This window comes from Myxine glutinosa, chromosome 10 (assembly GCF_964187855.1).
Source record: "Myxine glutinosa chromosome 10, kmMyxGlut1.1, whole genome shotgun sequence".
Lineage (NCBI taxonomy): Eukaryota > Metazoa > Chordata > Myxini > Myxiniformes > Myxinidae > Myxine > Myxine glutinosa.
Window position 1 is genome coordinate 48,303,523 of NC_136270.1, and position 11,024 is coordinate 48,314,546.

The window sequence follows — 11,024 nt, forward strand, 5'->3', positions numbered from 1 at the left end:
GCTCATTCACAAATTATGTACAGCTGTGGCAGTATGCACATTACCACAAATACAGGTTACCACTCTTTACCAGCATGCTTATTTGTAATTTTTTTTGTTTTTGTTTTTTAATTATGTTCTATATTTGTACTTGTGGCTGCAAATTACTATTCACTTGTGGAGATGAATTGCAGTTTTCCATTATGTGTGCCCGGCTGACTTTACTGACACCAACCGGAGGGAGCGGGTGTTTCATACAAGTACCATCCTGGGGTTCACTGCCTCATTAATTTCCTTTCCATTGAATGATTCTTTTAAAATGGCAGGATGCTGTGCCATTGGATGCACCAATCATACAGATAAGGGTTTAACATGCATGGATTCCCTGCAGATGCCGGAGAAAAGAAAATTGCGAAAAGGTTGTTCGTCTGATATGGAAACTGACTTCCGGGACACGTATGTGTGTCTGTAACGCAAGTTTGTTACCCGCGCATGCAAAGCGAAAAGTGGGGTTTGAGCAACGTGATTTTTGATATGACGTAATCTGCTGCCCCAGAATGCTCAGTGGCCATGCGCAGAAACCCAGGATGCAGGTGTCATCAGGGCAGCAGAGCATATATCGTGTGAGCCAGAAAACAAAACAAAAAAAAAAAAAAAACACCTTTAGAGGCCATTTTTCCCCGCAAGCGGGGGTTGGCCTTTTTCGGGAACCGTGGTTGTTGTTTTTTGTTCCCCTTTTTGAAGCAATGTTTTACGGCCGGATGCCCTTCCTGCCGCCAACCCTTTTTGTCGCCTTTTTTTTTTTTTTTTGTATACAAGATCGAGGCTCGTGAAAGAGCGAACATTAATCACACAGAAAGACAAACAGACACATAAAACAAATAACATCGGGAGCGGTAGACAAGATGGGGAGAGAGGGGGCAGGACACAAACACAACATTTGAGAGCAGGGACCGAGAGACATGGAGACATCGAGAGATCTGTGGGAGGGAGAGGGCTTTGGGGGGGAGGCATGTGAAGGGGGGGGGGGGTGGGAGAGGTATAAACATATGGACACTGCCAGGACTTCCAGGAATGAAGTTGGAATTTTAAAAAAGGTGGATCTGGGGTGAATTAGTGGGGGTAGAAAAGATCAAGGTTTTGGATGGGGGAAGATAAGAGATGGTGGTGAACAGCTGTTTTAAAGACCTGGAGGGAGGAGTGGGATTGAAGGGAGTGTGGGAGTTTGTTCCAGAGGCGGGAGAAAAGAGGAATGAAAGAGTGAAGGTGAGCAGAAAGCCGAGATTTCGGCAGTTTAACCATCAGAGGGTTGCTGGCAGATCTTGTGCGACCTGTAGGAATATTTGGGGGACAGAGCACAGAGAGAGCTGGGGGAGCAAGGCCGGAGAGGAGTCGGTAGAAGACAGAAAGACCACCTACCTGCCTGCGGTGAGTGAGTGAAAGGCCCTCAGAGGTAGCTTCATCGCGGGAGATTCCAATGATTTTGAAAGACTTGGATTCAACAGCGTGAAGCCGGGCCAGGTGTGAGGCAGGAGCGCCAGCCCATAGGGGAGAACAGTATTCCATTGAGCTGCGGATGAAAGCCTTGTATGTGGTGAGGAGCTCAGGTGTGCCGAGGAAGGACTTCGCACGACGGAGGATGCCCAGTCGGCGACTGGCTTTGGAGGCCAGCTTGGAAATGTGGTTTTCCCAAGAAAGATCATGGCAGATAGTGAGACCCAAAAGCTTGAGCGACAGAACTTCTTGGAGAGGATTGTTGAGAAAGTGGATGGGAGGGTTGTCCAGTCGATCTTTTCGGACAGACATAGTAAGAGAGTGAGATTTGTCAGGATTGAAAGACATGTTCCACTTGTTTGACCAGTCTGTGATTTTGTCCAGGTCTTCAGAGAGTGAGGAGGCTGCAGACTGCCGATCTGAGGGAAGAGGAATGGAGCGGCAGAGAGTGGAGTCATCAGCAAAGAGATAGAGAGGATTTTCCAGAGAGTCGGAGAGATCATTGATAAAGACCAGAAAAAGCACAGGGCCCAGCACACTGCCTTGGGGAACTCCAGCCTGAACAGGAAGGGGAGATGAGAGAAATCCATTTAGGGCCACACGTTGACTACGACCAGAGAGGAAGTCCGCAAGCCATGCATGGAGATTTCCATGGATACCATAGGAGGAGAGTTTGGTGAGCAGAGCTGGGTGCCAGACCGTATCAAAGGCACGTGATATGTCAAGGGAGACAGCTCTGATTTCCTGTTTGACATTGAGGACCTCCATCCATTGTTGAGACAGCAGAAGCAGCATGTCCAGAGTAGAGTGACCTGGTCTGAAACCAAATTGATGATCAGAGATCAAGCCATTGGAGAAGAGGAAAGATTTCATATCCGAAGCAATGATGGAAATCCATGACTTTGCTGATAATTGGGAGCAGGCTGATTGGTCTGTAGTTGCAAGGATCTGTTTTGCACCTTTTTTGTGTAAAGCGGTAATGTTAGCTGATTTCCAGGATGCTGGCAGATGACCTTGAGCAAACGATAGGGTGAAAAGAACAGAGAGAGGGTGAGATAGAGCGGCAGAGCAGGATTTTAGGACCCGTGGGCTGATGCCGTCTGGTCCAGTTGCAGAATCAGAGTCGAGGTTTGACAAAAACTCCTCCACCTTGTCAGGAGAGAAGGACACAGAGTTCAGGAGCAGCTGGGTTCGACTGGGAAAGGTGGGAACAGAGAGAGATGGGTTTGGGACTAAGGATTTTGAGGCAAACACAGAGTTGAGGCATTCGGCTTTGTCACGTGCGATGTCAACTGTGTGGCCATTTGAGGTAATGGAGGGGATGGAGGGGGAACAAACACCAGAAACGGATTTGACCAGACGCCACCAGGATTTGCAGGAAGGAGACAGGTTTGAGAGTTCATTCTTGAGTGAGGAGAGATAGTGCTTCCTGGCACTCCTGAGGGTAGACACACACTTGTTCCGAGCTTGGTGGAAGGAACTGAGATTGCCTTCAGTTGGATTAGCCTTCCAAGAGGCAAAGGCAAGTTGTTTCAGGGCAACTGCCTCCTCACAAGATTCAGTGTACCACGGACGGGAGGAAGGGTAAGACAACTGAAGGCAAGATGGGATAAATCTGTGCATGAGAGAGATCAGTTTGCTTTGGAAGAATTCCCAGGAAGAATTGATTTCAGAGGCAGTGGAGATGGGAGACCAATCCAGACGATTGATGGCTGCTTGAAGACCGTCCTAGTCGGCCTGAGTGAAATGCCAGACTTGTCGACGCTGAGGAGGCTCTCTGAGAATGGCCAGAGATGTCCACTTTGACAAGCACATGATCAGAAGAACCGATTGGAGCAGAAGAAGAGCAGCAGACATTAGCAGGGAAGTTTGTCATAACCAAGTCTAGGAGAGAAGATACTCCATTGGCTGAGATCCGGGTCGGGAAATTGACAGATTGTGTCAATCCCAGTGAGTCACAGAAGTCCTTTGCTGAGGTGCCATGACTGGTGAGAGAGGAACCCACACCCAACCAGGTGGCATGATGACAGTTGAAGTCACCACATATGAGGAAGAGAGAGTTGGGATGAGTGGATAGAAGTTGGTCCATGTTGTCAGACAGTGAAATGTAGATGGAGTCATCACTGTTTGGGGGACGGTACAGAACACATCTGAACAAAAGGTGGGAGCGGAGAGGGAGCCGTAGCCAGAGGTACTCCTGGGGGTGAGGAGGAAAGAGGGCAGTGCAAGGAGAGTGAGGAAGAGAGTTTTTGATAAAGATAGCCACCCCACCACCAGGCCGAGGCTCAGGTCTATCATACCGGAGGAGGGAGTAACCAGGAAGAGATATTAAGGAATCAGAGACATCTTGAGGGCGGAAAGTTTCTGTTAAGCAGATCAAGTCTTTTTACGACAAACAGGGAATTACCAGTGAACTGGTACTCAATTTGCCGACCTCAGAAGGATGACAGGCTGAGTCAACCCCCCTGGCGTTAATTCAGCGATCGACCGGGATTCGAACCCAGGATCCTAGGCTGGCACCCTAGGTGTGCCAGAAAAAGATCAACATAAATGAGATGCATGTGCAGAAGGCCTCGTTTAGTATTCATGCATTATTTTGAAAGCCGTGTATTGGTTCACTTTGAGTCTGTCCACAAACGTCAGTTTATGATCAAGACACGACTTGATTTCAATTGAATGTTATACAGTTGTGGCCATAAATATTGGCACCCTTGCCTTTTTTTAAATAATGCACCATTTCTTCCAGAAAATTGTTGAAATTTAAAAATATTTTGTTATACACATTTGTATTTCATTGGTTTGCAGTAGAATAAAGCAAAAAAAAAGCTGAAAAAAATTATTTAATCTTAGCTTATTCCACACAGAAATCCTAAAATGGGCCGGACAATATTATTGGCACCTTTTAGAAGTTGTTAGAAATAATTAGATTTCAAGTTGGTGATTCTCCTATACAATGGAATTGAACTCACCTGAGGTGAGTTGCAGGTGCGTGCAATATAATAAAAAAATCACTCATTCAACCAGTTTGAATGGAGAAAAAGAGTCATTCTGCTGTTTTGTGTCACTGTGTGTACCACAATGAGCATGGAGAAAAGAGAGAAAACCAGAGAATTGTCTGAGGAGGTCAGACACAAGAGTGTAGACAAGCATGGACAATCAAGACTACAAGTCCATCTCCAGAGATCTTGATGTTCCTGTGTCCACCATACGCAATGTCATCAGGAGGTTTAAGGCCCATGGCACTGTAGTCAACATCCCTGGACGTGGCCGCAAAAGAAAACGTGATCGAAGATCGCAGCAAAGGATTGTTCGAATGGTGGAGAAAGCACCTCGATCAACTGCCAAACAGATTCAAGCTGACCTTCAGACACAAGATACGACCGTTTCAACGTGCACCATCCGTCACCAACTCTATGAAAGAGGGTTCTATGATAGGAGACCCAGGAGGACCGAACTGCTGAGAGAGAGATATAAGAAATCCCAACTGGAGTTTGCCAAAACACACCTGAACAAGTCAAAATCCTTCTGGGAGAATGTCCTGTTGACAGATGAAACCAAATTAGAGCTTTTTTGTGAAGCACATCATCTCTATGTTTACAGAAGACAAAATGAAGCCTTCAAAGAAAAGAACACCTTCCCTGCAGTCAAACATGGAGGTTCAGTGATGTTTTGGGGTTGCTGTGCTGCCTCTGGCACTGGGAGCCTTGAATGTGTGCATGGCATCATGAAATCAGGAGATTACCAAGGCATTTTGGAGCGCAATGTTCAACCCAGTGTCAGAAAGCTGGGTCTCCGTTGAAGGTCATGGGTCTTGCAGCAGGCCAATGACCCCAAACGCACTTCAAAAAGCACCCAGAAATAGTTCAAGCCAAAACGCTGGACTGTTCAGAAGTGGCCAGCCCCATTGAACACCTGTGGGGAGAACTGAAAAGAGCAGTTGGGAGAAGGCAACCTTCAAATCTGGGAGAACGGGAGCAGTTTTCACAATAAGTGTGCCAAACTGCCAGTAGAGAGGTGTAGGAACCTCGTTCATGGCTATAGGAAGCGCTTGACTGCAGTTTTTTGGCCAAAGGCCGTGCTACCAAATATTAAGTCGAGGGTGTCAATAATTGTCAATGCCATTTATTTTTATTTTCTGATTTAAAAGGATATATTAAGTTCTAAATAAAAAGCAAAGGTTTTTTTTTATACTAACGGTGAAATAAAGAATTGTGGAGACTAAATACTTTTGTCAATTTCAACTTATTTTTCGAGAAAATTGTGAGTTATTTGAAAAAAGTGCAAGGGTGCTAATATTTTTGGCCACGACTGTATTTTCAAAACGAACTTGTAGTTTAACTGTGCTTCGGCTCTGAATTCGTCCGAATTGTGCAAGCGCAGAAAGGAGCGAGATAATTTCAAAGCGGTGAAGCCACTTCAATATTTGGCTACTTCTGTCCGTTAAAAATGAAGAACCTTTCTATTCTAGCCCACCGTGTTTAATTCCAGTGTTCTAAAGGGTTATTATAATGAGTTCTAAAAGATTATAAAGGGTAATTCCGATGGGTTGTAAAGGGCAATTCTGATGGGTTGTAAAGGGCAATTCTAAAGGGTAATTATTGTGGTTTCTAACGGGTAATTGTCCCCCGTCGCACCACGGAGCGAAAGGGGACTATGGTTTTCCCCTCCGTCTGTGTCCGTCCATCCGTCCGTCCGTGCGTGTGTGCGTAAGCGAAGGACCGCATTCGAATTTGGTGTGTGGGTGCAACCCACGTCAAAATCCAAGATGGCCGCCACCATGTATGTCGATGCCATGTATGTCTGAACCTTGTGAGCGGAATATCTTGAAAAATAAGCGAAGTACAAACTTCTAATCTGGTGTGTGGGTGTATCTAGGCATAAGGAAGAACCATATTGAAAATTGGGTCACCACGTCAAAATCCAAGATGGCCACCACCATATATATGTCTTTTTTTTCTTCTTTTTTTCTATACTGAATCGAGGCTCGTGAAAGAGCTGACAACCGCGAGGGAAAGACAAAGAGACAAAGACAGCACATGGGGACCACGAGGGAAAGACAAAGACAGCACTGGGGGACCACGAGGGAAAGACAAAGACAGCACATGGGGACCACGAGGGAAAGACAAAGACAGCACTGGGGGACCACGAGGGAAAGACAAAGACAGCACTGGGGGACCACGAGGGAAAGACAAAGACAGTACAGTGGGACCACGAGGGAAAGACAAAGACAGCACATGGGGACCACGAGGGAAAGACAAAGACAGCACATGGGGACCACGAGGGAAAGACAAAGACAGCACATGGGGACCGCGAGGGAAAGACAAAGACAGCACATGGGGACCACGAGGGAAAGACAAAGACAGCACTGGGGGACCACGAGGGAAAGACAAAGACAGCACTGGGGGACCACGAGGGAAAGACAAAGACAGCACATGGGGACCACGAGGGAAAGACAAAGACAGCACTGGGGGACCACGAGGGAAAGACAAAGACAGCACTGGGGGACCACGAGGGAAAGACAAAGACAGTACAGTGGGACCACGAGGGAAAGACAAAGACAGCACATGGGGACCACGAGGGAAAGACAAAGACAGCACATGGGGACCACGAGGGAAAGACAAAGACAGCACATGGGGACCACGAGGGAAAGACAAAGACAGCACTGGGGGACCACGAGGGAAAGACAAAGACAGCACTGGGGGACCGCGAGGGAAAGACAAAGACAGCACATGGGGACCACGAGGGAAAGACAAAGACAGCACTGGGGGACCACGAGGGAAAGACAAAGACAGCACTGGGGGACCACGAGGGAAAGACAAAGACAGTACAGTGGGACCACGAGGGAAAGACAAAGACAGCACATGGGGACCACGAGGGAAAGACAAAGACAGCACATGGGGACCACGAGGGAAAGACAAAGACAGCACATGGGGACCGCGAGGGAAAGACAAAGACAGCACATGGGGACCACGAGGGAAAGACAAAGACAGCACTGGGGGACCACGAGGGAAAGACAAAGACAGCACTGGGGGACCACGAGGGAAAGACAAAGACAGTACAGTGGGACCACGAGGGAAAGACAAAGACAGTACAGGGGGACCGCGAGGGAAAGACAAAGACAGTACATGGGGACCGCGAGGGAAAGACAAAATCAGCACATGGGGACCGCGAGGGAAAGACAAAGACAGTACATGGGGACCGCGAGGGAAAGACAAAATCAGCACATGGGGACCGCGAGGGAAAGACAAAGACAGTACAGGGGGACCGCGAGGGAAAGACAAAGACAGTACAGTGGGACCACGAGGGAAAGACAAAAACAGCACATGGGGACCGCGAGGGAAAGACAAAGACAGTACAGTGGGACCACGAGGGAAAGACAAAAACAGCACATGGGGACCGCGAGGGAAAGACAAAGACAGTACATGGGGACCGCGAGGGAAAGACAAAGACAGTACAGGGGGACCGCGAGGGAAGGACAAAAACAGCACATGGGGACCGCGAGGGAAAGACAAAGACAGTACATGGGGACCGCGAGCGAAAGACAAAGACAGTACATGGGGACCGCGAGGGAAAGACAAAATCAGCACATGGGGACCGCGAGGGAAAGACAGACAGTACAGTGGGACCGCGAGGGAAAGACAAAAACAGCACATGGGGACCGCGAGGGAAAGACAAAGACAGTACAGTGGGACCGCGAGGGAAAGACAAAAACAGCACATGGGGACCACGAGGGAAAGACAAAGACAGTACATGGGGACCGCGAGGGAAAGACAAAGACAGTACAGGGGGACCGCGAGGGAAAGACAAAAACAGCACATGGGGACCGCGAGGGAAAGACAAAGACAGTACATGGGGACCGCGAGCGAAAGACAAAGACAGTACATGGGGACCGCGAGGGAAAGACAAAGACAGTACATGGGGACCGCGAGGGAAAGACAAAAACAGCACATGGGGACCGCGAGGGAAAGACAAAGATAGTACATGGGGACCGCGAGCGAAAGACAAAGACAGTACATGGGGACCGCGAGGGAAAGACAAAAACAGCACATGGGGACCGCGAGGGAAAGACAAAGACAGTACATGGGGACCGCGAGGGAAAGACAAAGACAGTACATGGGGACCGCGAGCGAAAGACAAAAACATAACACGGGGACCACGAGGGAAAGACAAAGACAGTACATGGGGACCGCGAGGGAAAGACAAAAACATAACACGGGGACCACGAGGGAAAGACAAAGGCAGTACATGGGGACCGCGAGGGAAAGACAAAATCAGCACATAGGGACCGCGAGGGAAAGACAAAGACAGTACAGGGGGACCGCGAGGGAAAGACAAAAACAGCACATGGGGACCGCGAGGGAAAGACAAAGACAGTACATGGGGACCGCGAGGGAAAGACAAAATCAGCACATGGGGACCGCGAGGGAAAGACAAAGACAGTACAGGGGGACCGCGAGGGAAAGACAAAAACAGCACATGGGGACCGCGAGGGAAAGACAAAGACCCTTGTGAGCCTGTCTGAACCTTGTGAGCGAAATATCTTGAAAAATAAGCGAAGTACCAACTTCTAATCTGGTGTGTGGGTGTATCTAGGCATAAGGAAGAACGCTATTGAAAATTGGGTCGCCATGTCAAAATCCAAGATGGCCGCCTCCATGTATGTCTGAACCTTGAGCAAAATATATCACAGCATGTTTTCTGCGTCTTCCACTTTGTCAACTCATCACTTCCCCGACGGGGGACCTAGGCGTAACGCTTGCTATTGTGGTCTCTTCATGGAAATTGTAATGGGTTTGAATGGGTAATTCTAAAGCGTTTAGTTAGTTTCTCGGCTTTGCTTATTTCATATTAAAAATGTGAAACTGAACCACTTTCTTCGGACACTGGTGCGATTTATTGTCCCCTGTCGCACCGTGGAGCGAAAGGGGGACTCTGGTTTTCCTCTCTGTCAGTGTGTGCGTGCGAATGTGCGTGCGTGCGTAAGCGAAGGACCGAATTCTAATTTGGTGTGTGGGTGCAACCCACGTCAAAATCCAAGATTGCCACCACCATGCATGTCTGACGCCATGTATGTCTGAACCTTGTTAGCGGAATATCTTGAAAAATAAGCGAAGTACCAACTTCTATTCTGGTGTGTGGGTGTATCTAGGCATGAAGAACGCTATTGAAAATTGGGTCGCCACGTCAAAATCCAAGATGGCCACCGCCATGTATGTCTGAACCTTGTGAGCGGAATATTTTGAAAAATAAGCGAAGTACCAACTTCTAATCTGGTGTGTGGGTGTATCTACGCATAAGGGAGAACGCTATTGAAAATTGGGTCGCCACGTCAAAATCCAAGATGGTCTTGCGTCTTCCACTTTGTCAACTCGCATCACTTTAACGAAGGGGGACCTAGGCGTAACGGTTGTTTTTACTCAATCTGCCAATGGCAGTTAAACAAAATTGAAGATCATTCCAAAAAAAAAAATTTTAAGATCATAAAGGACACAAACTACAGAATGACGTCGGCCCGTTAGCCAGCAGGTGATGATACACCAACGTTACCTGGGTACAATGTTATGGGGGGTTGAACTTGTAACGAGGACACACCACACCACACAAAATAACAAAATAAATCAAAACCAAAAATAGCAAGTGACCACACCCGAGGCAAGGTAGCTTATACATGTGGAGATACAATGGTAGCATCATGTTCTGAGTAGTAGACATCCACAACAGTAACAAAGGTATTGGTGCTTGAGCTGTTGTAGTTGTGATCAGGCAGAGAATTTGAGTCTGTGTTTAGCATCTTCCCAAGCTGAGAATGCTTTTGAATACATGAATCTGAGTAGTTTTGATTGGTAGTGGCCGAAATTGGGTCATTCTGGTGGAAAGTTTCACCAAATTTTGGCCCAGTCCGCAACTTTTTGAGATATGCTGTTCAGACAGAAGGATGTGAAAACCTTCGGTGGCGGAGGTAATAAAATCATGATTTTAATGGTCGTTTAAAAAATACCGGAAGTTTAGCGCTGCCGAGGTTCTTGGAAGCGGCAGGAAGGTGATTTGTGTTCTGCAGTGTTCATGTACATAATTAAATTGAAATAAAATAAAGATTGTAAAAGTCGTATAAATTAATAAATTCCGGAGGTTTACCACCATGTGACACTCGTCTTTTACACCACCCTATCTAATACGTTACATTAGTTATTTGTGCCTGTTGCTTGTGTCTAACTATGACGTCCTTCACAGTAGGTTTCCTGTTTGAAATTATTTTTCATTTTGTTGCTGCTGTTGGTGCCCCCCACACCTTTACTACTGTCCTGCTGCGTCCTGATCCGTGAAGTGTACAAGCTCTTCCACGAATCTTGACTGTATATAAATAAAACAATCCTGTATAAATCTGATGTGCCATTTGCACCCTTAGGCTGCAGTAAATAAGTGCATATTCATCGCCACTGTTGTACATTCCATTACCTTTTCATATAGTCAAAACAAAGTCGAGGACATGAACCCTTGCAAATGGCATTTAAATATTAAATTGCAAACAAGATCAAAAATACCTCCAAAGC